Source organism: Canis lupus, chromosome 8 (assembly GCF_011100685.1).
Source record: "Canis lupus familiaris isolate Mischka breed German Shepherd chromosome 8, alternate assembly UU_Cfam_GSD_1.0, whole genome shotgun sequence".
NCBI classification, from domain to species: Eukaryota; Metazoa; Chordata; class Mammalia; order Carnivora; family Canidae; genus Canis; species Canis lupus.
The window spans coordinates 40,560,786-40,586,205 of record NC_049229.1 but is presented as its reverse complement, the minus strand read 5'-3'; the positions used below and the strand labels follow the sequence as shown (position 1 = coordinate 40,586,205).

At 42.1% G+C, this 25,420-nt stretch overlaps 1 long non-coding RNA gene across 1 annotated transcript; it reads right to left on the bottom strand.

The window, feature by feature from the left end:
* Positions 1 to 3,104: 3,104 nt before the first annotated feature.
* Positions 3,105 to 25,318, bottom strand: LOC111097079. The gene is made up of 3 exons (XR_005363431.1): positions 25,199 to 25,318; positions 4,887 to 5,001; positions 3,105 to 3,639 (listed from the first exon to the last, which is right to left on the bottom strand). It is a non-coding gene; the product is annotated as an uncharacterized LOC111097079 (long non-coding RNA).
* Between the last annotated feature and the right edge of the window lie 102 nt (positions 25,319 to 25,420).

The following is a 25,420-nucleotide window of genomic DNA, read 5'->3' as shown; positions in this document are numbered from 1 at the left end:
TTTTGAACTGTGTTTAATTTGATCTAGAATTTTGTATCCTGCCAAACTGTCAATCAAGTGGGAGGGTGAAATATATTTTTAGATACAGAGGGACTCAGAAAATATCTACTTGGCAAAATAAGGGAATGATGCTAGCAAAAACAGGGAGAAGGAAAGCCATGATTAAGGAAACAGTGGTTCTAACCCAACAATGAGGTAAAGGAAAGTCCTAGCACTGCAACCATATCAGGCCTAGAGAATAGTTAATCTATGGGGAAAGAAGGCCTGTGGAAGTTGTGTCTGGATAAAATGGGGGATTCCATGCAACACTATCATTGAGAGGCAGAAATAAAACTGAGGCTATTTTAATATTTACATAGTATTTACAACAAAAAGTATTTAACCAACTTGTTGGTCTTTCAACTCACCCTATAAACAAAGTGTGGAAGATGTAATAAAAGTTTGGAATTGTATTTAAATGTTATCATCAACCACGTAAAAGTGAATATGGATAACAATAGACGTATGGATAAGAAAAGAAGTAGGATCTTAGTAAGATCCTCAGAGTGGTAGGTGTTGATCAAGAAATACTGCTCAAAGTTGAGGGAACAACAACAAAAAATAAATGTTTATGTATATTATTTAAAATCATACTGGCTGCTAATAGATATTATGAATAGTTGAGTGTTGCTATTTATTCCTGAGAGACAACAGAAGGTGGTAGAAGAAAGATGGTTGTCATAGCCTCAGCTCATCACTAAGTAGTAAATAATCACGTTAATTGTTAGAATATCGACTGGGGAATTTTTAAAAATTAGTGAGTGCCTTTCAATTACTAAACATTTTCTCTAAAGGGGAGGGGCCCTCTAGGGCACTGACTTAATGTTTTTGGTGCTTGAGGCCCAAACAGAGTAAAGGCTACAAATATTGCAGGTTTCCAACTGCCCTGATTATCTTTGGTAATCATAAAACTGCTGGAGAAATGACCTGTTAAAAGCCGAGAAGGCCAATTTCCTGATGCACCACGGAGTACAAGTGCGCTCATCCTGCCAGCCTCTCTGATTGCAGCAGCCTCTTCACGCTCAACTCAAGTGGCCCTTGCTGGGGATACGGGGCTGGAGGCAGCAGTTCCTATCCATAGACCCCCAGAGGCTACAGAGGTGACCTCTCAGCCTCCATGACCAAGATGACCCTCTGGAAGTCACCTTGTGAGCCAGTCCCTGAGACTTGGGTGCAGGAGGATGTTTGCCTGAGGCATGTGTCTGGTGGAAAGCATGCGACAGCTTCACATCCAGGTCATTGCTCTGCTTGCTGACTATTGAGGAGACAGTGCAACTAAATGAATGGCAAAGACAGTCTTTCTTGGGCGGGTTTTCTTCAGAACTGTCCTAGAGACTTGAGCCTTTGTTATGAGGGAAGAGACTTATCCCCACTGAGGGAGAACTGTTGCACTTCCTTCCCCACTGACACTGATGACCAAGCCCCTTGAGTCAGAGGCCTGGACACTAAGACTCTTGTCAGGCATTTAAGCCTCTTCTGCCCAGTGATATCTTCCACTTTAAAGTGGAAAGTGGGTCAGATATCTAGAGTTAACTTCTTTCTTAAGATGGAGAGGATGAGCTTCTGTAAAGTGGGATTTAAAAAGTTATTTATTTAATACAACCTAAGAGATAAGCAAAAGTATGCTCAGCTAATTGACAATGGCTCTCTGACATTCTAATTTTTAAATAGGCTAAGCTTTGAAAAATCTGTCATGACTATAGCCTCATACTAAGAAAATCTCTTGTACTGCTTTATAATTATGAAAGTAGAGGCCCAGTTCTCAGTAATGGAACCTCACTACCATAGCTTAAATCAGTTACACCAGTAGGAGGTGTCTGATGTATGGATTAGGAAATCCATAGGCTGGCCAACAATGTCACATGGCCAATGATGTCACATGGTGTGGTCAAATCTGGACTGGAATTAGGGAGAGAAGGCTGAGTCATCTGTAGGAGGAGCAGAGATGGGCCAGCACACTGACAGAAGGTATGATATAGAAGGGCCTAGGAGGACGTAATAGCTATGAGCATACAAGTTAGGAGGTAGAGAAGAGTCCCTGGAGCAGAGGCTGATGTGGCTCCTGGATACAGAAACAGAGACAGAGAGGACCTTTGTCAGTGTCAATAGTGGAGTTCACAGTAGGGATCAATGAAACTGCAGCTGAGAGAATGTCTGAATTCGGCTCCTGTATTCTCTTGAGGCTAGGTATGCAGCTATTTCTGGGCTTCATGGGACCCCCCCTCGCTCTTGTGCATGGCCTTATGACAGACTCCCGTAATGTGAACTAACATCAACAAAGACCTGACTACATATGCATCCTGCTTACCCTGTCTTTCCACTTGGGCACATCCTTTGCAGAAGGCTTTCCCAGTACTAGGGCACCTTTCCCTGAGTGTGGACATAGATGTTCCCTCTGAGGTCTGGCTTTTGTCTGAGGACATCGTCTTGGGAAAGAACAGTTATTCAAGATGTTTCTCTTTCTCTCCTATGCCAACGGAGAAATTTGGACTTCAGCCGGGGAGAGACGTCCCCTGTAAAATTCATCTGGATTCTAGATTGAATAGGAAGCCCAGTACCTGTGGGAAATTTACACACTATAATTTGAGCATTCAGACAGGCGGACAGACAGACACAAAACACACACACACAAATGTGAGTGTATGTGTTGGCATGCATGTGTATATGTATGTGAATTACAATCACATATACATACATGTGAATATGTATGTGAATTAAAATCATCTCCAACATAGTGTTTTCTTTCTTGGAATGGAATAATAATTATGTTGATTGACTGCACACTGCATCTGAAGCCACATGGTAAGTATAAATAAGCCGGTGGGATTTCTTGAGTTTCCCCTTGGTTGAGTCCCAAAGCAAAGAGGAGCCGTGTGGATTAGAGACACTCATAAAATAAATTCTGCGAAGCAAGTCAATGAACTGTCAGCTCAGTCTCATTAACTTTGGGGAGACCCCAAATGAGGCTTTATTTCTAACATATCTGATTGCAGGAAAAGTAGAAACTGCCAATTGCCAATGCCTCCTTAAAGCCTCTTGTTGCCACTCACTTGCTGCCCACTGAATCCTGACTCTGGCTTCCGCAGAGGAGCCGAGTGACCCCAGACTTGTGGATGAGTTTTCTTCTGGGCTCCTGGGTTTCTTCCCGAGTGCCCTCCTGTCCTCCAGTGTGCATGGAAGTGCCTTCCTCTTGTCTCTCTCTGTTGTTCTACTAAGAGCCTTGAGATAGTACCTGTCCCGTCTACTGGGAAGATAGATCCCAAGGTTTTCTACAGTGTGCTTTTGTGCCCGGTGGCAGGAGAGAGGGGAGAGCCGTGCAAGAACGCCTTTCCTTTGTCCAGTGCTTCAAGTCTGGTGGAGTCGGAAATCCCACACAGTCCTGTGACATGCCGGCAGTGTTCTTTATTCAGAAATGTGAAAAATGGGGCTCAGGGAGGCGGAGGGATTTGCTCAGGGTCGCAGAGCAGAGCCAGAATTGTCAGCCAGCTCCTCTGTTTCCCACTCTGGCACTGTTGGCCTGGTACCCGAGCTGCTTCTCAATGACCAGTTGTCAGTAGGTGTATGATGAGCTTTTAAGATGAAATGAGCTCTCCTACAGCCCTGTGGAAATAACAGAAGTATCAGACACATTTCTTGCCCCAAGTTGTATGTGGTTTACTTGAGTGCTTCTGTCTGTCTGTATGGGGCACTCTGCTAGGTTAAACAAAAGCACAACCCTTGCCGTTAGGACCTTACAGGCAAAAGGAAGTCAGTATCAGTACTCTGTTCCCTTGCAAGTTTCTCCCAAAGAACCCAGTTGGGACCTGTTTTCCTTTGTTCACTGGTTCTACATAAACAGACCTAGGGAGACCTCTGGCCTCTCATGGGAGGAGCTTGAAGAGAATGGTGAGATGTTCTTCACCAACCACTACCGTCTCTTCCTTCCCCCTTCCATTCTCTCCCTCTGATCAGGCACCTGTAGCCAGGCCACCCTTGGTTAGCCAGGGAGACGACAGAAGAAGCAGGTTGGGGCTGGTGTGTGGTTCAGAGTTATCTGGAGCACCCCCACTGCCTCCCTGGCTGTTGATAACCTTGATTTCAATGGTGAGAAAGGAGGGGTTTGGGTTGGGGGCTGGTGATGAGAAGGAAAGGAGAGGTGGTAAAAAGGTCTAGCATCTGTTCCTTGTTCATTCCTTTGAACTGGGCTTGACTCAGAAATGGGAAATGAGATCAAAAATGGAAAAGCTGTCTTTGTGACACATGGGCTAGGGGTGAAGCCAGGAGTTCACAGAAGGTTATGAAACCCTGAGGCTCTGGGCCCCACAGCACTGCGAGGGCACCAGAAACAGAATGTGGCCGATGTTGGGCAGTAAGACAATCTCCCTGATTCTGCACAGGACCCTGCACCAACCCACTCCCCAGGACCAGCAGAGAAGTCAGTCCCTTATCCAAGTAGGGCATCCTGTGATGAACATGGGCAGTAGTGGCTGTGGTGGGGGACACAGTGTGGTTGTAGCTATGAGCAGGCAGGGACAGGAGCCTAAAAAAGAGCAAGGCAGAAGCCAGGAATTCCAAAGCGGACAGACTGCCCTGTGGCATCCACATGCATCCCCTAGGAAAATGGTGATGGTAACCAAGACTCAGCCAGGTGGGGGCCGTGGAATCATTGCAACTTGATCCAGGTGACATTTGGAGCACAAGGACCAAGAGATTTTGTTACAATGGATGAGCTCTCTGGACCCAAACCGTATACAAATAGATACTGTTAGGTACAAAGTCTCGTCCATACTAGAATTTTCTAGCTTTTCTTCCTTGTTTTATCTATCTCTTTCACATTCCTCTAGCCTAATTAATATAGGCGGTCTTACCTCTTCTGTTCACAAAACAAGATCTTTTTTCTTCTTGATTTTTGTCAGCTCTCTCCGCCATGGAGGTCTGACTTACTCCAGGAAATCTCCAGTTGCCTGAAGCAGGAGTCACCCCCTGGACAGAAAATCAATTGATCAAAACTTCCATGAATGGTTCACTCTCTGAAGTTGGTCTCAAAGACCTGCCATCTGACTCTGACCCTGTCAACAGGTGACCAGAGGCAAGTTGCTTACCTTCTTTGGGATACGGTAGTCTTTGCCTGTGAAATAAAATGATCTCCCCGAGGCAATGAGGGAGTACCTCTCTGTAAGCATCAGGTGCTGTGTACGTGTTCCTGGTGGTAACTGTTATTTCCATAGGACACATCCACATCCTCTCAACAGGTTCCAACCTGCTGACCTCCGCACTCATCTCTCTGCCTCCTCTCCCAGGGCCTGGATCCTATTATGGCATTTTACTCCTGCAGGAATCCCTATTCTCCATTAGGTCATTCTCATCAGCATCAAACACATGCTATAATAGCTCCCAGCATAGAGAAAAGTTATCCTCTCTTGACCTTGCATTTCTCTTCTGCTACTGCCTCATTTCTCAGCTCCTCTTTACAGTAAAAGGTTTCAAAACACTCTCCCTACTTCTTCCATTTCCTCTTGAGATAGCCCCAAACAGGCTTTTATCCTCACTACTCCACAAAACCAGCCCAGTTAAGGTCCCCAGTGACCTCACTGCTGCAAATCCAGCGGTTCAGTCCCGTCCTTCTCTCCTCCCTCCTGGCAGTGTGTCATACAGGTCACCCCTACTTCTCACAACCTTCTGCTCCTAGGACACCACCCTTCTGGTTTTCCTCACACCTTGGGTGCTTGCCCCACCTCTTCCAGATTTCTAAGTATGGCCTGCCTCAGAGAGCACTGCTGTTTCCTAATTATGTTCATTCTCCAGGAAATCTCCAGTCTCGTGGCTTTAAATCACTTCTGTCCGCAGTCAGTTCCTGATATGCGTCTCCAGAGCTGTGCATCTGACTACCTGCTCACATCCCCGTATCTCACCTTCTCTTGCTCCACATCCACGCCACCGGTTAGTCCTGCCAGTGTATCTTCAAGTAGATTTAGTATTCAGTTTCTTCTCACCTCCCAGCCATAATGATCTCTCTCATCAACTGGGACAGTAGATTCCTAATGGTTCCTGCATCTCTACGAGCCTTCCTGTAGCGCATTACTTATGTGACAGCAAGAGTTATCTTTTTAAAATCCGTTTAAACTGTAAATCTTAATACATCATTCTCCTGCTCAAAATTCTCCAATAGCTTCCTGTAAAAACGTAAAAGCCTTCAGGCCTTTCGTGGTCCACCTCTCACCGTATCTTTGACCTCATCTCCAACCACTCTCCGTCTCCATCACTCTGCTCCAACCACACTGGCTGACTCGCTGTTCTTAGCGTATGCTGAGTGTGCCCCCCAGCTTGGGGCCACTACCTGTGGTTCCCCGAGAGTAGATGGCCCATTTTAACAGTTCTCTATTGCTGCAGTCGTAACAAATCACCACAAATTTAGCAGCATAAAACCACCCCACTCAGGACGCCTGGGTGGCTCAGTGGTTGAGTGTCTGCCTTTGGCTCAGGACGTGATCCTGGAGTTCTGGGATCGAGTCCCACCTCGGGCTCCCTGCACGGAGCCTGCTTCTCCCTCTGCCTGTGTCTCTGCCTCTCTCTGTGTGTCTCTCATGAATAAATAAATAAAATCTTAGAAAAAAAAAACCCACTCATTATGTCTCATTTCTGTAGGTCAGAAGTTGGGCATGGAGTCATTCTGTAGGTCAGAAGTTAGGCCAGGTTCTCTGCTCAGGCTCTCCCAAAGTTGAAATCAAGGTGTTCGTTGCTCGGCTCTTATCCGGAGGTTCTGGGAAAGAATCTGCTTCCATGCTCACTGGATTGGTGAAAGAATTCAGCTGCTTGTGGCTGTGGGACTAAGGTCCCCATTCCTCTGCCTCTGAGCATCCAGAGGCAGCCCGCGGTCCTTCTGTGTGGCCCGTCCAACTTCAAGCCAGTGACACTATGTGCTGACTCCTCCTACTTTGAATCGTCCGACTTTCTCTTCTGCTCCTGCTTTTTGCTGTGAAGGACTCAGGTGATGACGTTAGACTGACCTTCATATTCCTGGATAATCTATTTTTTTTTTAAAGATTTTATTTATTTATTCATAAGACACACACACACACACACACACACACACACACACACACACACACCCCGAGGCAGAGACACAGGCAGAGGGAGAAGCAGGCTCCATGCAGGGAGCCCAACGTGGGACCCGATCCCGAGTCTCCAGGACCACACCCTGAGCTGAAGGCGGCGCTAAACCGCTGAGCCACCTGGGGATCCCCAATAATCTGCTATTTTAAGGTCAACTAATTGGTAGCCTTCCTTAGTCCCTTTGCTGTGTTACACAACATAGTAACATAGTCATGAGAAGGACACCAGGGATCAGTCCATGGGGACCAAAATTCTGCCTGCCATGCCTGTTCTTTCTACTTAGCCATTTGGCCATGTCATCTATGTCACTGGCTTCCCCATCTAAACAGAGACCCCCTCTTTGGCCCTCCCCTCTAATTCCTCTTCCCGCTTGCTTTTCATCATAGCACTTATCAATGCCTATATTTTGTTAGTTTGTCATCCATTTCTCTTCACTAGATTGCCAGCTGCATTATGGTTGGGACTTTGTTTTATCTACTATCTATCCAGCAGCTAGAAACGTGCCTAGAACATGGTAAATAAATACTTGTTCAATAAATGTAAAGAAATGAATGACACTTTGCCTCCTCAATAATCCAGATTGGCTCCCTTAAGTGTTTGGATACCTTCTACCAATTCTGCTGTTCTAAGAATCCCTTTGGCAATGCTGAATCTTGCAGTTGAAGAACTTTTGGGTTTTGGTGAATGCTTAAAACATTCTAAGGGCAAAAAAGACAGTTGAGGTGGTGTGCTTTTTAACCTACAGCTCTGATGAAAGAAGTATCACATTCCTTTATTTTCTCTAATTAACTCGAAGTTGTTTGAAGCTCTATGCTCTCAGTTGGTAGGAAACATCAAGTCCTTATTATTCATGGATAATTCAAAAATGAAATAGATACTTTCCTTAGGGGCTTACTGTTTAGTAAATTTGATTAGATGTATTAATGATACATCATTTTTATATGTCTTCAGTATACAAATGTGTTAAGTGATAAATAGGAGATACTGAAAACATGCTTTGGGATTATGTGGTGGGGAGAGATAGTGAGCATAGAAATTAATTCTGGGGACTGGGCAATGGAGTTGGGATTGCATATAAACCAGTTCTTGCTGGATAGGCAGCTAGTGATAGAGAAGGAAGGCAGAGTAGGGGAGGAAGGTGAGAGCAGGTTAAGAGAAGGAGAGACAAGGTTGTGCAAAATGGGAACTGGGAGTGATGGAAAAGAGCAAAATGGGGCAATAGAAAAGAAACAGTCCAAACACAAACCCTACCTCCAAATCAATTTCAGGTTGTAGATTGTAGACCTTAACATTAGTAGCCAAAAATAAAACTTCTATAAGGTAATATAGGACCTCTAGATGGGAAAAAGCTCTCAAAACAGGACCAAAACATATAATCATAAAAGAAAAGTGACAAATTGGCCTTCATTGGAATTAAAATCTCTGCTCATCAAAAATGTCACTAAGAGAGTTAAAGGGCAAGCAAGCTGGTGGATGAAAATATTTGCAGCACATATAGCAAGGAACTTGTAGCCAGAATGTATAAATAACTTCCACAGGACCACAAGAAAATACTAGACAAACAGAATGGAAAAATGGACAAGTGATGTGAATAGGCATTTTATAAAAGAGAATGTTTGAATAAATAATAAACATATAAAAAGTTTAATTAGCTATGGGAAATGTAAATTAAAACCACAATGGGATAACACTTCATACTAACTCAAAAAGGCTAAAACCTAAAACTGCTAATATTAAGTTTTAGGAAGGATATGGAGCAATCCAAATTCTTTTTTATTTTTAAGGATTTTATTTATTTTATTTATTTATTTGTGAGAGACACAGAGAGAGGCAGAGACATAGGTAGAGGGAGAAGCAGGTTCCCTGCAGGGAGCCCGATATGGGACTCGATCCCAGGACTCTGGGATCATGACCTGAGCCAAAGGCAGATGCTCAACCACTAAGCTACCCAGGTGCCTGAGCACTCCAAATTCTTATACATTGCTGGTAGGAATGGAAATTGGCAGTTTAGAAAATTGAACATTACATACTTATATTAAAAATACACATACCTTATGATCCAGCAATTCCACTTTTATGTATATATCCAGCAGAAATATACACATTTGAGTACCAAGAACTGTGTACAAGCATTATTCATAGTGCCTCAAATTTAAAAGAACTCTAATATTCACCAACCTTAGAATGGATAAATGAATACTGTGTATTCATTTGATGGAATGCTAGACATTCAAGAAAATGAACAAAATATAGCCACACATAGCAACATGAATAAACAATATAATACTGAATGAAAAGAAGCTGAAAATGTTAAATATATGATACCATTTAAGTTAGTTCAAAACAAATTGTAATATGATATTCAGGGAAAATGTATATGTGATAAAACTATAAAAAACCAAATGGAATGATTACAATAAAAGTCAAAATAATAGTTTCTTTTATGGAGGTGGTAAGCATGGGGATTAGGAGGGACTTCTGAATGTCATCTCTTTAATCTAGGTGGTAATCACACGGGGCTTCACTGTGTGGGAAATTACTAAGCTACACAATTTCAATTTCAGTTCTTTTTGTATGTATTATAGCTCACTACCAAAAATAATAAAAGAAATAAGCCTAGAAATATAGATTTAGAAAAGACTATTCTAAATCAATCAATCAATCAATCAGTCAATATCTGGAATGGTAGGCTTGGCCTGGATTTTATTCTATAGGATAGGGAGCAATGGAAGTGCTCATTTATTAGGCAGGAAGATGACTTTTTTGCCTACTCAATAACACTAACTGAAATGCAAATAAAAGAAAATGTTTTTTTATAATACCACCATTTTTATGTCTAAGTTGTTTTTTTTTTACCATCTTTGCGAGGTGAGTAGATCTAGATTGTTTTAATTTTCAATACTTTTCAAAAAGAAATAGAACATAGCATGTTCCATGTCACTAACACGTCTTCGTAATAATTTTTATTGACTTTTTAATATTCACTTGAATGGATTTACCTTAATTTACTTAACATTCTTTTATTATTGCTTTAAATTCATTCTGACATTTCATTATTATAAGCAATACTTTGTAGACATCGTTTCCCCATTGAATGGTTGCCTTAGAACATGTTCTCAGAAATATTATTTTAAGGTAAAAAATTATGAATATTTTAATGAATATTGATATTTACTGATTATTTTCCAGAAGAATTTTTAGTAGTTCATATTGCCAACCACTGTGTGTGAGTGAAATCATTCATTTAGTCATTCAGCAAATATTTAATGAGCACCTACTGTATTCTGGCATTATCTCTGCTGTCAGAGAGTTTAATGTCAAAAGAGGAAGACAAAAATTGACTACACTGGGATGCTGGGGAAGGTCCCCATGAAGACCAGGTCCACAGAGCCCATTAGTTATGAAATGTGTCATGACTGTGTTTTAAAAGATGTGAAAGTCCACTGATGGTTTTTGAGCACCAAAAAAATGATGTGATTAGAATATGAATAGAATAAATATGATATGAATAGAGTGGAGCTCTAAAAAGATTCATTTGGTCATCAGTTGTAGAGAGACTAGCTAGGAAGTAACTGATGCCAGAGAGAATTGTGTGAAGCTTTGGAGTAAAAAGAAGTGAGGGTTCCTGAACTAGGAAAGACCTAGGGCAAAGAGAGAAGAGGAGAGATGTAAGTTGCTCTAACACTATTTAACAAGTTAGGAGATAATGCATAAGCCATGTAAAATGTCAAAGTACGAACACAAAGTATAATCGGACCATTAGGGTTGACAATTCCACACTGCAGATGGCTGAATGACCTTTTGGGTCTAGTTATGACACATGTCTCTCCTACTCCATGTCATATACAACCTGATGGTTAGACAATCCTGTGGCCCAATGAATGTGGATATGGGAACCCAATGCCTGTATTCCTAATTTTTGTGTATTTAAAAACATGCCCCAAATGATACTTGAAGGTAGCTTTTTGCATCCCATATAAATTGTGATTCTCCCAGGATGATGCTGGCCTTATACCATAATAGATTCTGGCTGTCTGTTACATTTGTTCTTGCAACACCATTACAATTTATTACTGAAAATGAACACAAGTGACATCAAAATGCTCCCCAACAGCTTTTACCAGCTCTCTTCATAAATCAAGGGACCATAAATCAGGCCGATGTTAACCATCCGAGTTGAAGCTGCATCTCTAGGTCTGAGCCCAGAGCCCACACTGATGTGTGGCTGGGAACCACATATGCTCATCTTCTCTGCCTGAGCATATGGGACAGCACTAACCAAGAATTACAGACTTGGGATCCTAAAATCCCACAAAATTAATGAATTGTAAAGTTTTTACAGAGGTTGGGGAAATGGAGGAAGTGTAACTTAATGGCTAGGTTTAGCAACCCTGTCTGTTCTGCTTCTTTTTATGGGCAATGAGCATTGAGATGCATTCAGGCCAACACTGTCCTAGCACTTGTGCATCTCTGTGGGGATCGCATGTGTCAGTGCTAAAAGCTTCCAAACCATCACAGTGAGATTTTGAATGTTCAGGAAACTTTAGCTCAATTTTAATAATTTAATGTCTTGTAAAACCAGAAGAAGCCAGTCCTGAAAAACTGAGATTGTTAAGAGAAATAACTATCTCTGTTTTCTGCTATTCCTTGCTGCCTGTTATTTTCTCTCATCTCTTCTTCACCTGTCTTTACATAATTTATGATTTTCTTGTTTTCCTCAGTGTTTTCTTTCTAATCTATAAAACCAACACTTATTTTCTTTCTTGTTTGCCTCTTGGAACCTTGCAAACTCAGTCAAAAATCTTCTAGGACGGGGCAGCCCGGTGGCACAGTGGTTTAGCGCCGCCTGCAGCCCAGGGCCTGATCCTGGAGACCCGGGATAGAGTCCCACGTTGGGCTCCCTGCGTGGAGCCTGCTTCTCCCTCTGCCGCTCGCTTGCTCTGTATCTCTCATGAGTAAATAAAATAAAATCTTAAAAAAAATCTTCTAGGACAATATATCCTGTCATTTATTAAGAACTAACTATGTTCTGGCATCATGCTTGTTCTTTATATATATTATTTCTGTGATATTTTCACCATCTTTTACCTAAGACAGTGGAAATTCAGGCTGCTTAAATAGTAAGAAGTTTACAAATTGGGAGTGCCTTTTAGGTATCAACATCTCTGACTCTAAAACTTGTTTTTATTTCTGTGTTCATTTTCTACCTCTCATCAAGAACTTAACAAAATCATCTGAATCCAGTTTTGCTCCCTTGAGGATCTGGAAAGTTTGAGGCTTTATCAAAGTTATTTGCACATCTGCTCTTCTCATGACAGCTCCTGCCCTCAGGAGGGGTTAATGGCTTGCTGGGTTTCAAGCTGCAACTTTCCTGGACTCAAAGGTCTGGCTGAGGTTTTTCGGAGATGAAGGAAAATTCTCATTTGCTCCAGGCTGCAGAATTTGAGCAGTTTTGCTGCTTAGTCTGGAGCTTGTCCTGAAGCTGAAGAACCTCACTAGCTCTGTCCCCAACTGATAAATCTTGCTGTCATTATGTCTGTCACTGACCACATCTCACATTCCCTGGGCTGTCCCCTGAAGAAGAATTGCCTTTCCAGGTGACTGTTTCGGCCTGAATCACTGCTGCATACATCATCCAGGCAAATCAGATCAGGTGAATTCATTGCACATGTTGGGGAGTGATTTCACCAGATAAAATACTTAATGTGCCATAGTTGATCTAGCACTCACTCACCAGAGCGACCTCTCTGAGAGTGGTTTCCTTGCTCATTAGGAAAAGGGAGGGCTTAGTGGAGGAACAGGGAACTTCTGTGATGTTATTGTTGAGTCTACTAAGGAGAGATCCTAATATAATGCTGCGTTAAAAAAAAAAAACTTATCTTTTTTAATGATAGCTTTCAAACAGACTCAAAAGTAGAGAAAATAATAAAACGAAGCTTCTTATGCCCATAAATCATATGATAATAAATGATAATATAATAATTATCAAGATATTGTACCATGAAAAACTTAAAACAATGCTCGAAACTTCAGAGATCAAATCACACACACAAAAAAATGAAAAAACAATGACTAGGTTGGTGTGTCTTATACAATGGAGTATAGCTGATTAAAAATTCCTATTCACATTTGTATTTTCTTCTGCTCATTGAAATACCGTGGAAAGTAATTCCCCAATCATCTGTTATTACCCTAGAAACTTTCATATAAAAACAAGCATGTATATGTATATTAAAAATTTTGTTACATTTGCTTCATTTATTCCTAAAAGCCTACTTTTGGGGCTCAGAAATAGGATATCAGCTTACAGGCCTCATAAGTGCCTGAGAAGATAAGTAACAAGAGTCAAACTCAAACTTCCTGTTGCTTTTTTTTCAACAAATAGATACCTATTCATTTGTTTAAAAATGTTTACTAAGTGCTCACTATATGCTAGACTCTGCCAGGTCTTGGCAATATAAATGACAAAAAGAAAAAGGCAGGGGTGCTTTGATGGCTCAGTTGGTTAAACATCTGTTTTTGGCTCAGGTTGTGATCTCGTGGTCCTGGGATCAAGTCCTGTGTCGGGCTCCCTGCTCAGCAGACAGTCTGCTTCTCCCTCTCCCTCTCCCTCTGTGCATGCTCTCTTTCAAACAAACAAATAAAATCTTAAAAAAAAAAAAAAAAAAGAAAAGAAAAGAAAAAGGCAGCATGGTGTTGGAAGGAGCATTGGCTCTGTCACATACTAGATGCTTAACATGGTCATGAACAATATTAATAACAATAAAACTATAGTTATTACTTACTATCAGGATAGGATCCTGCCCTTAAGAAGCTTTCAACTTCATTGAGTGAAGCAGACATTCAAAATACTAGGTACATCAAGGTTATAAACACTGGGATGAAATTACCTCTGGGGCTCAGTGGGGAAAATAAAGAGGGAATTAATTGTATCTAGGATGGGTGATAATTGAACCGATGCAGTACAGACATAGTAGTTGCCCTCCAGATGGGGGCTAGATGGGTACAGGTTGTAGGGATAGAATGGCAATCCAGTGGAGGGAAGAGCCTGAGTAAATGCACAGTTGTGAAAAGGCATGGAGAGTTCATGGCACTCCACGTAGGCACCATCAGAGCATGGGGAGGTAGACATCATTTTTAAAAAATATTTTATTTATTTATTTGAGAGAAAGAGAAAGCATGAGCAGGGGGAGGGGCAGAGGGAGAGGGAGAAGCAGACTCTGCTGAACAGGGAGCCCAACACAGGACTCAATCCCAAGACTCTGAGATCATGACCTGAGCCATAGGCAGTTGCCCAACAGACTGAGCCACCCAGGTTCCCCAGGGAAGTAGATATCATAAATAACCTTTTATGCCTTTGAACTGTATCCTGTGAACAGTGGGGAGCCAGTGAAGAATTTCAAACAAAGGAGTTTCAGGATTATGTCTGGGAGCTGTGGGTGATGTGGGTGTCCATAGTACCTAGAATAGCAGAAGCTAGAAATTGAAAAAAAATAAGTTAAATAAATATTACATCTCCATAAGGTTTGAGAGATTCCTATTGTAAAAGCTGAAAAGTACTAGTAATAAGAGCCATAAGGATAATGCCTTGTCACTGCATGTGGCAGGTGCTTTCCCATTGATCTCGCCTATAACCAGAGTTCAGTGCTTGCTCCCCTTCTGAACTCCTGTGTCTTGTGAAGTCTGTCATGATCTCTCACCCCAGACACCAAAGCTGGACCCTTAGGGTCAGCCTTGACTCCTTCTTCAGAGTACCTGTGGCTTCCTGTCCCATCAAAGATCTAGCAAAGCACTAAATCCTACCGATTTTATCACCTAAGTGTTCCTCATATCTAGTCCTTCCTTTTTCACCCCTGCTACAGTCTTAGCACGGGCCTTTATCATCTCTCACCTGGATTAATACCTACTAATGAGAGGGCCTGCCTCCCTGCCCCTGCATGCCCTGATCCAATCCCGTGACTCCTTTGTAATTCTTCACTGGCTCCCCACTGTTCACAGGATACAGTTTGTATGATGTGACCTCCTGTCAGTCATGGTGCCAAGTGGGAGTGCCATGAACTCTCCATGCCTTTCCGCCTCTTTGTTGACTCTAATGTGGATACCAGTGTAACCTCGTTTGAGCAGGGGCCCTGATGGTCCAGTCTCAAAACATGATCATGATCAAAAAACATAGTCCATCAACTAAAAAGAAATTTCCGAATAACTGTTTTTTTTTTTTTTAATTGCTATTCTTGGGATATTTTAAAGGGACTCATCCTGAGAAACATTTCTCTTTTTTACAACCCTTTTCTCTTCCATCCATTTCCCTTGCAGGCTGCAAATACCCGCCATCTCTCTTCAGAGCCATCCATGCTTAGCCCTCCCCAGGCCCTGGCTCTCATCCCTCCGGTCCTTCCCTTCCTCCCGCTACCTCGGTTCTGTGCTGCAGAAGGCCACAGGACGCAGGGCCAGCGCAGGCAGCAATTGATCAGACCAAGCCAGCTACCTCTTTAGTGAGCAGAGGGAGCGCAGGCTGGAAATGTAGACAGTTACAATTTGGGTTTCATTACACAAAGATGAATAAGCCATCTGTGATGATGGACACCTCGCCACCCACTGATGTGTATGTCATAATCATTTCATGTTTATTTTTGTTGTCGGCAACTTTCATCTGTGGATGGCAATGCCGATGTGATAATGAGCCAGGAAAGCTTGCTTACTGGGAGAGGGCTTGAGGGCAGCTTGTGTTAGGGGAACTGCCTCTGCCAGGAAGCTGGGACTGTCTGCTCTCCTCGGAATTCACGCTCCAGGCGGCTTTTGGCTGGCATCACCTGGGGCATTTTAAGGAGGAGTTTTGGAACCGGCCTTCATGAGGGTAAACAATGGTAAGGCAGCCAGGCCTGAGCCAGCAGACTGCTTTGGCTTTGGGCGGGGGGCCTCTTTGCTCTGGTCAGTGTCACTGTCTCCTGGCCTGCTAGCCACACATGCACAGCGCCCTCAACATTCCCCCTTTGTGACTTAGCCTGGCTCCTTCCCTAACTGCTTGCTCCAGGAGCTCCAGGGCCTTCCAGCGTTTATATCATGTTAGTTTTGGGTACTGTTTGCTTATCTGGGCTTCGACTTCTCTGCTACTGCTATCTGCATTCTGAAGGGCCTTGCTTCTGGCCTGACTGCTTAGGTATCTGAGAGAATTTAGCAGCAGGAGGTGATGAGTCAATTAAGGACATGCTGAGGGAAGGGATTAAATGGACCACGTTGGGCCAGAGAGGAGATAATTTAGGGGCGACTTATAGACTGTGGTTTTTGACCTTGGTGGCACACTGGAGTTACCTAGAGAGTTAAGAGAAAATAAAAGATAAAAAAAGATGCTTGAGTAGCAAACCAGTTGAGCTGAAATCTTTGGGATTGGGGCTTGTGGAGGCCAGCCTCCAGGATTGCCCACAGTGATCCTTCCCCTGGGAATTCCCTCCTATAGCAGGTGGGCAGGACTTTGTGACTTTCTTCTAATGAAAGTAAGTGACTTGCAGACCAGGTCAGAAAAGACACAGTGGCATTGCCTTCTGGCTCTCTCAGATCACTTGAATTGGGGAAAGCCAAAGTGTCATGTTATGAGTAGCCACATGGAAGGCCCACAGGTGAGGGCCTTGGGCCAATGGTCATGTGACTGAATTTGGAAGTATGTTCTCCTTCCCCAGCTAAGCCCCAGGTGACTGTAGCCCCAGCTGACACCTCAATTGGGGTATCATGAGAGATGCTAAACCAGAACCACTTGGCTAAGATGGTCCAGATTTCAGACCTACAGAAACTGTGAGATAATATATTTATGATTTTTAAGCCACTAAGTGTGGGGTCATTTGCTATATAGCAAAAGATAACACAGGGCTCGAGTATCTGCAGTTTTTTACAAGTGTCCCAGGTGACTCGGAAGTGTAGCCAGTGGTATTAAGGATTGAATGAGAGGAGCCTGGGAGGCACTGGGAGTTGTGAAAGGGAATGGACCAAGGAAAGAGATCTGGTTCCTACTGAGCCAGGAGCTGAGGCAGGAGCCTGCTTGCCGGTCTTTTGTACCTGGATGTACCTTCTGCTCCAGTGGCTGATAAGTGCTCATCGGAAGTAGTGCTGATTACTTGCTCACTAGGGATGTTATGTGCATCAACATCTAGCACTCAATAAATGTTTGCTGGGGAATCCTGAGGTAAGAGTTGTTTTGCAGAGAGGAGGCTGGCCTAAGCCATGCAGCCCTACTGGGGCTTTTCCCTTCAATCCTCAGAGATTTGGGGGACTAGGGTGTTGAGCTATTCTTTCTGGCCACTCTATGTCACCACTTAACCATGATTATTAATCCTGAAGCCCTTTCCCCTTGCTACCCACAATGTGCTGATGTGATCCACAGGGTGCCAGGTGTGTCTGGGCTCCAAGTAACTAAACATACACTGCCTAACCCTGTCCGTCTTTAACCCTGGGAAGAAAATCTGCCTTGCATTAAAGGTGGTTCTGGAATGAAGTTTAGAGAACAACTAACCTGCAAAAAGTGAGAAAGCACATCTCCAGTTGGAACTTTACAGGAGAGTTTTATTATTATCATCAAAACTGCATGGTATTCATCATGCTTCAGCCACAAAGACCATTTGTAAAAGAAACACATCCTAATTGAATAATCTTTACTGATTCCAAAATGAAAAACAGCAAAACAAAACTCAAACCCAGCTCTCAATTTATGTTTAGTGAGGATTACATAAAGTTAATATCTTGTGGAAATAGCTCAGTAAGTTTAATTACTCAGCAGTGGTGTCCTATAAATCTGGAAATAAATAGCTAAGTCAATTAGCTGCTCTTGCTTGGTTCATATTACCTTCACCTCCTGTGATGGCTTCTGAGAAAGTGTCTTTAGTGACCCAAAGCTGTTGTGTCATAGTGCTCAAGCACACAGAGACACTCCTAGGTCTTTGAAAGGTGGCGACAGTCATAGGGAGACACCTTGTTCCTTCAATAACCCCCCATCGCTGTAAGTCAGAGGGAGCAATGAAGCCAAGTGCAGCCAGGCAACCAAGGGCAAGGACTAAATGAGAAGTGGAAATCAATGAGGTGCAGACAATACACTCATGAGGTCAGGGAGACATTTATTCCCCGCTCCCACTTTGTCTCTGCCCTGCAAATCTGGATACTATTTAAAAATGTGTGTTTGCAGCAAGGGTTATGATGACATTCACAAAATAGAAAAGTTTTTTACTATGGGAAAACATGAAGAAGAAAGTAAAAATCACATGCAATCCCACTACCCATAGATAAGTACTTTTAATGTTTGGAAAACTTTCTAGTCTTTTAAAGAGACATATATATTTTTTAATCTGCATACTTTCCTTTCTTGCTTTTTTTAAAAGATTTTATTTATTTACTAGAGAGAGCTCTATAGAGAAAACATGAGTGGGGGAGGGGGAGGAGGACAGGGAGAAGCAGACTTCCTGCTGAGCAGGGGGCCCGAAGGTGGGGACAGGTCCCCATCCCAGGACCCTGGGATCATGATCTGAGCTGAAGGCAGATGCCTAACTGACTGAGCCACCCAGGCGCCCCTCCTTCCTTGCTTTTTAATTTAGAATTATGTCATGAATATTTGAAAAGTCATTTAATGGATGGTTAGCGTTCTTTTGTAAAGTGGAATCACTAGTTAATTAACCAGGTTTCTATTTATTAGATATACAGGTTGCTGTTTTTAATTTTTGCTATACAAATACTACATCTACATGTTTTATTTTACACAAATCTTTGTCCTTTTCACTGATAATTTTCTTAAGATAAATTCCAAGAAGTGGACATTCCTGAACCAGAGAAGTACACATTTTTGTCCCTTTAGGCATATTATTAAAATTACTACATTTCTAGATACAGTGTGGCCACGTTCGGTTGTGCAGTTGGAACACTGCACAAAGATGCCCCACTGACAAGATGAGTTAGTGCTGAAATCCAGTTTGCATTTCCCTTGCCCAGCCTGGCACCCTGCAAGTGGGGCACCATATAGTAAAAAGAATGCTTTTTACCTTGCCCCCAAATTCCACCGCTTGTTATACCGTTCACCTACAGGGGCCCTGCATGATCAAAGGGGACTTGTCTTTTCACCTTCTCTGCCTATGTGGGTGTCTTTTTGTAAATTATGCATGGGTGCTATATGTGTTAGCTAGAGCCTGACTTAACAGTATGATTTTTTTTAAGTTGGCAAATCGATAGGCAAAAATTGTTATCTCATTCAAATTTATAATGGATGTCTCTTTCAGTGGTTTGGGTTGCCAAAAGCCTCCCTTCATACCACCTCCACTATTATCTTGCATCTTCTTATCAAATCACTTTCAAGTAATATAGTTCTCTGGTCACAAAATTCTCCAAATTGGGCTGCTAATCTTCTCTTAGTTACTGCGATCCTAACTCTAAGGAAGTACTTTTCTGTTATTTATCTGGGCAGAGATGGATTTGCCGTGAAGCTAATGTAGCTGAAGCTTTAGGGTCCCTTCCAAGGCTCTGGACCTAATTTGCTATTTAGCAGTTTTTTTTATGGACATCCAAATTGTATAACCATCAGACACTGCAAAATATAAACTCACCCTGCATAGGGACCACTGCTCTCATATATTCCCAGCCTCAAATTTCATTTGAATGTCTGTTAGCAGTAACTGGGATCTTTAGAAGCCATGGATATAGGAAACTGCTACTTAAAAATATTTCCTTCAGACTAGTATGTCCTTTTAGTACTTCTGTACTTTTTCCAGTTACTCCCTTAGAATTATGATCATCGCTTCTGTCCATCACGTTTTTTTTTTTAAATAGCTTTTTAAAAATAACTTTTGGCTTGTTTGTCCTTTGGCTGCCTACTCAACTCTACTAATCTTTAGCCCTATATTCCCAGCCACACACATCCTACTTTTTTCTAGGATTGCCAAGCCATCTCTAGTTAACAAAGTTGTCAGTACCCTCTGATTATATTCATGCTGACTTCAATCCTCTTGGCAACCACAGATAACCCCCAGGTCTACTTATATATATGAACATTGCCAGACTGAATTTTTGTGAGACATCTGTTCACATTTCAGTGATGCTGCATGATCTAACTTCGTTTTGTAACCACAACCAGGGATTTGAATTTAAGTTAGTTAGGCAAACTGACTAACTTGTTTTTACCTCTCCTTAGCTTAGGCAAATTAGGTAAATTTTGATTTGGTTTTTACATCTGTAAAATAGAGGTAATGATAATATCTACCTTACCAAATTTTCTAAGAAATAATGAAGTGACATATATAAAATATTTAGAACAGAGCCTGTGACTTGTGTAGTTGTTATAATAATTATTACCATTGTTTTGAAAGTAACAATGGCTAGAATTGCCATTTTGGAAGAGGATAAATTAAGATCTGTTTTGTTCATTGCTATATCCCATGTCTAGAATAGTGCCTGGCTCTTAAAATATACTCAACAAGTTTTAGTTTTTAAAATGAGTGAAAGAATGATGTATATAGATCCAGACCTTGCTGCATTTGAGTTGAAACACCCCAAAGAAATTGAAGTTTGGTTCAAGAAACTGAAGCAGTAGATGACTGATGCAGCAGTTTATGATTTAATCAGGGATACTCAAACCTCAAGTGGAGAAAATCAATAACAAAGACATGATTTGCTTAAAGGAATTTGGCTGTTTCCTCTAGACCCAGGAAACCACTGCTGAACAGTTCATGGTGGCAGTTAAACTGGCAAGCAATCTTATGCTGAAGCCCAACCAGCTGGGGAAAGTGAGAAGGAGTTGGGGGTGGGGGATCATTCAGATTGGTGCTCTCAGAGGGCCTGCTTTCAAACAGAGCTTCTGAGCCTCAAATCCCCAGAATCTGGGCCCACTGATTCTAAGTGAGTGTAAATGTTGTCTGAAAGCCCCCTTAAAATTATAGGAACACTTCAGAAAATATGCATTATTCTGGGGATGCCAGGACTTGGACAATTCTTAAATAGTTCCAAGACTCAGAAAGGGTAAAGAATCATTTGAGCTTCTGCTTAACATCAGGAAACTAGAGGGAGAAGGTAGAGGGTCCAGAGTGGCTCCTGCAATGAACATGAAAGACGAGGCAGCAACATTCTGTGTGACACCTTCCATTTTCTCTGTCCTTCAGATAGGGAGAAAAAAAGGCTGTTTTTCAGACCATATCGTGCCATTCTCTCCGATTGGCACCTTTGGGTGCTCACCAAATACTAGCAAATCTTGTTATTCTTTCTGAGCCCTCAACTTGATGATTGGCTTCTGCACAGGGTTTAGAGCAGACACCATGCATGTCCTAAACGCACCTAGCTGGCAAACAAGGAAAAGTGTCTAGAGTAAGCATCTATGACTGGAGGAAAAGAGTGGATATGTATTCATGTTTGTCTCATGTCATAGCAGGAAGATGCCTACATTCTCCTTTCCCTCATTTGTTTCACCATAGGAGATCTGGAAGGAGAAATTTCATGCAAAGACATTGAATGAAGGAGGGGGTTCTCATGAGGGACAGTCATTGACTTTGATGTGAAAGTTATGAAACTCTCCCCTGGTCATCAGGATGGATTTTGATGGCAATGAAATAAGGCAATCTCTTTAGGGCCAAGAGATATCATTCAGCTTTAAATGCAAGCTCACAGACTCCCAAACTGCTGTTTTAATATTTTTTTAAAAATATTTTATTTATTTATTCATGAGAGACACAGAGAAAGAGAGAGAGGCAGAGACACAGGCAAAGGGAGAAGCAGGCTCCACACAGGGAGCCCGATGTGGGACTCGATCTTGGGACCGCAGGATCACGCCCTGAGCCGAAGGTAGGCACTTAACCACTGGGCCACCCAGGCATCCCAAACAGTTGTTTTATATCCTGAAAGGTGAAGGGGCAGAGAGGAGGAAACAGATGTAGGAGGAAAGGCAAGCTCTGCCTTGACTGGGTGAATTTTCCTCTCTGTAGGGAAAGTAGTCAAACTTATTCTTCCTCCTGGGTTCTGCAGACACAGCCATCACTGGGGACCTCTCACACACAAGTCTTGCACTGTGGGGAATACCTTCCATTCCCTAGGTAAGCCACTTCCCAGCAGCCCCTGGCTCACTGGTGGTCTACCCCGTGGTGTACTGGAGCTGGCTAACACTTCCCCGTGAAGTTGATTTTGCATATCCATCCCTGACTGTATGTTCAGGAACTTCTGATTGATAACTGGAAATTGGTCATAATTGGAGTATTTATACTCAGGTGCTTAATAGCCACGTATGGCTTTATTTTGGACAAAACACTTCCATCATTGCAGAAATTGCATTGGACAGTGTTGATTTGGATAGACAGTGCCATAAGAAGTTTAAACCAGTAGGAATCTGATATGAAAAAAGAAGGAGAGCCCTAATTCTATTTTATTTTTTAAAGATTTTATTTATTTATTTGACACAGAGAGAGAGAGCACAGGTAGGCAGAGTGTCAGGCAGACGGAGAGGGAGAAGCAGGCTCCTCACTGAGCCTAATGTGGGGCTCAATTCTAGGACCCTGGAATCATGACTAGAGCTGAAGGTAGACGCTTAATGGATTGAGCCACCCAGGTGCCCTGAGAGCCCTAATTCTAAATAAATGCCAATGTATATTAAATTAAAATCTTGAAGTTCAGTTTGTATGAGCTATATAACATTTCACAAGTAAGATGTCATCATGGAGCCCCTAGAGAGGGACAAGAGACAAGATTGTACCATCTTGTTGCCTCTGGTCATAACATCACAGAAAACAGATTTCTTGGTAAATGTCACACACATTTGTGAATTTTGATATGTGTGCTCTCAACTTTGTCACTTCCTTTTAAATTATCACTAGAGTTTTGACACTGTCACCCATCAACTTTTGCTAATCTGCCTAGAGGTCAAAGTTGGGATACAGGGCTGAGAAGAGGAAGCTGAGGAGTCTCAGAAGGCAGCTTCTAGGCCCAGGGCCATTGAAATTTGGTAGTTTCAATAGAGCTCATATTTTATGGGCACTAGGAAAAATCTCTGTGAAACTCCAGACATTTTTCTAAGTTATGGAAATTTGGGGGGTTAATAGGCTTGTTTGGGGATCTTGACTTTCTACCACCCTGATTGTTTCATTCATTAATCTAGTGAGTGAATTCTTACACTGTAGGCTGTGGGTTTCCGCCAGTCAGGAGTAAGAGGAATCGATATTCATGTTTCAATGTATGTGTATGAATGAGTGTATATTTTGATCTGATCGCCAGTTTTGAGATCTGAGCAATGGGCCATGCCTGGGTAATACCCTGGAGCTATCGCCATCAGCATTACTGTGCAGCATTTGGAGCCTTCTGTTGACAGAGTCCTTGAGTGAGAAACAGCTTTGGTCTTAGAAGTGGTCTTCTGAGCACAACCCATCAAGTCCAGTGCTCGAGGGCCCTGTGTGTGTTGTGACATATCTTTATAACCTGCAGCACAGACAGCAGTGAGGCAGTTTTGCTGATGTATGTAGGCTTAATGGTCTCTATATTGTCATCCTGAGTTATGAAGCTTTTCCAAGGCTGATGGTGGTGCAATGCCTGATGGCAGAGGAAGAAGTTGAGGAGGGGAAATGGAAGGAGCTCCAATGGTAAATCAGGGAGGCCACCCCAGACATGGGAGAGCCAGACTTGGCCTGGAAAGGCATGTTTCCCCCTGGTACACATGGAAGTCTTCCAAGGAAGATCATCAAACCATTGAGAGCAAGAAGGGAATGACCCAAGAATCACATGAAAGTTGATGGTGAATGGGAGGTGGTATATATTTTTTTTTTTTGGGAGGGGGATGCAAATGCAGAATGATCAATTTGCCTGGATTTCTAGACACCACCCACTTTCTTCTATGTTTATATTTTGGAAGCTCAATACTTTTCTCTGCCTTTTTAAGGAATATATAAAGAGAACACAGTCACTCTTGGAGAAGATCAAAAATAAATTAGACTATATTGTTTGAAAAAAATTTTTTTTTCTTGTTTAGTTTTAAAGAGAGAATGTCTGTCATTATCTGCCTGGAGGGAGCTTTGGGAACACATCTCAGTCAGGTTCCTCCTGGTTCCTACTAAACCTGGTATCAGACCGGAATTAATGCCTGACACTATATGTAACATAGAAAAACTTGGAACCTGAGTCAGAAGACCTGATTCTGTTTTAAAGTCCTTTTTATGGGCCTCTGATTCTTGAGCCTATTGTCCAGATTCCTTTTTGGGATCTTTCACCCACTCTCCTCTCATTTCCATTGGGAAATAGTAAGATTTCTATTCCGTATTTCTATTTTTGCTACATTTTTAATCTTGCCACATGGACTCTCTGGATGTTTGGGTCCAGATCCTCAGCTGGAATCTCCAGTTGCTCCACTTATTGTCTGCTTTCAGAACTATTAGAAAAAGGACCCTGCATTTGCTATGGACATAAACTTAGGCAATATCTCTGTAGGCTACTATTTTGGAAACACCATGGGGAAGAAAATGACCTTACCTCAAAAGTTACTTTAGTCCTTAGTAGAATATTTTATGACCCTATTTGTGGGCATCAATCTATGAAGAATATGAAAGCTGCAAGGCTCAACTCTATTCTTAAGTAGCTTAAATTTTAGTTAAATATGTAAAACTGGAACACATGAAAAAGTAAATGATACAAATAATAATTATATTAATTAATTCAAGTAAGTGATACAAGTACTAATTGCCTACTGCATGCCAGGTGATTTACATCTATCATTTTACACTTTGAAATTACCCTACAAACACTATGATCATCTGCATTTAACAGATGAGCACCCTGAGTCAGAGAAGGTAAGGAACTTTCCACAGCTCACTCACTAAATAGAGGTGGAACCAGGGCCCATGTTCAAAGCCAGAGCTCTCCCCTCTGAAATATATTACCTTATATTTGTTTTATTTAGGATAGATTATTGCCATGCATAGTACTGATGCTTAGTAAAAAGATTTATAAGTAATTCTGAAAGAAGGAAAGTTTTATGACATGGCTGGTTAAAGAAGACTGGGTAGAGGAGGACTGATTTTATCTAAGATCTGAAGAAAGAGTAGAAGGAGTTAAGAAGAGGAAAGAGAGACTAACCTACCTGCAGGGGGACTGGCTTGAGACCCAGCATCCTGGAGTGGACTAGAAGGATACACTTGAAGGTAAAGCTCAGTTTCTTTTCATTTCCAGCCAAGAGGTTCCTCAGAGCTGCAGAAGTTCTGTGGCAGAATAAAATTATGACTGTTATCCCAGTGGTTGGGTTACCTCTCAATGCCAAGGCCTGCTCCTGGAAGGATCTTTCTAGTTGGTTGTCCTCCATGAC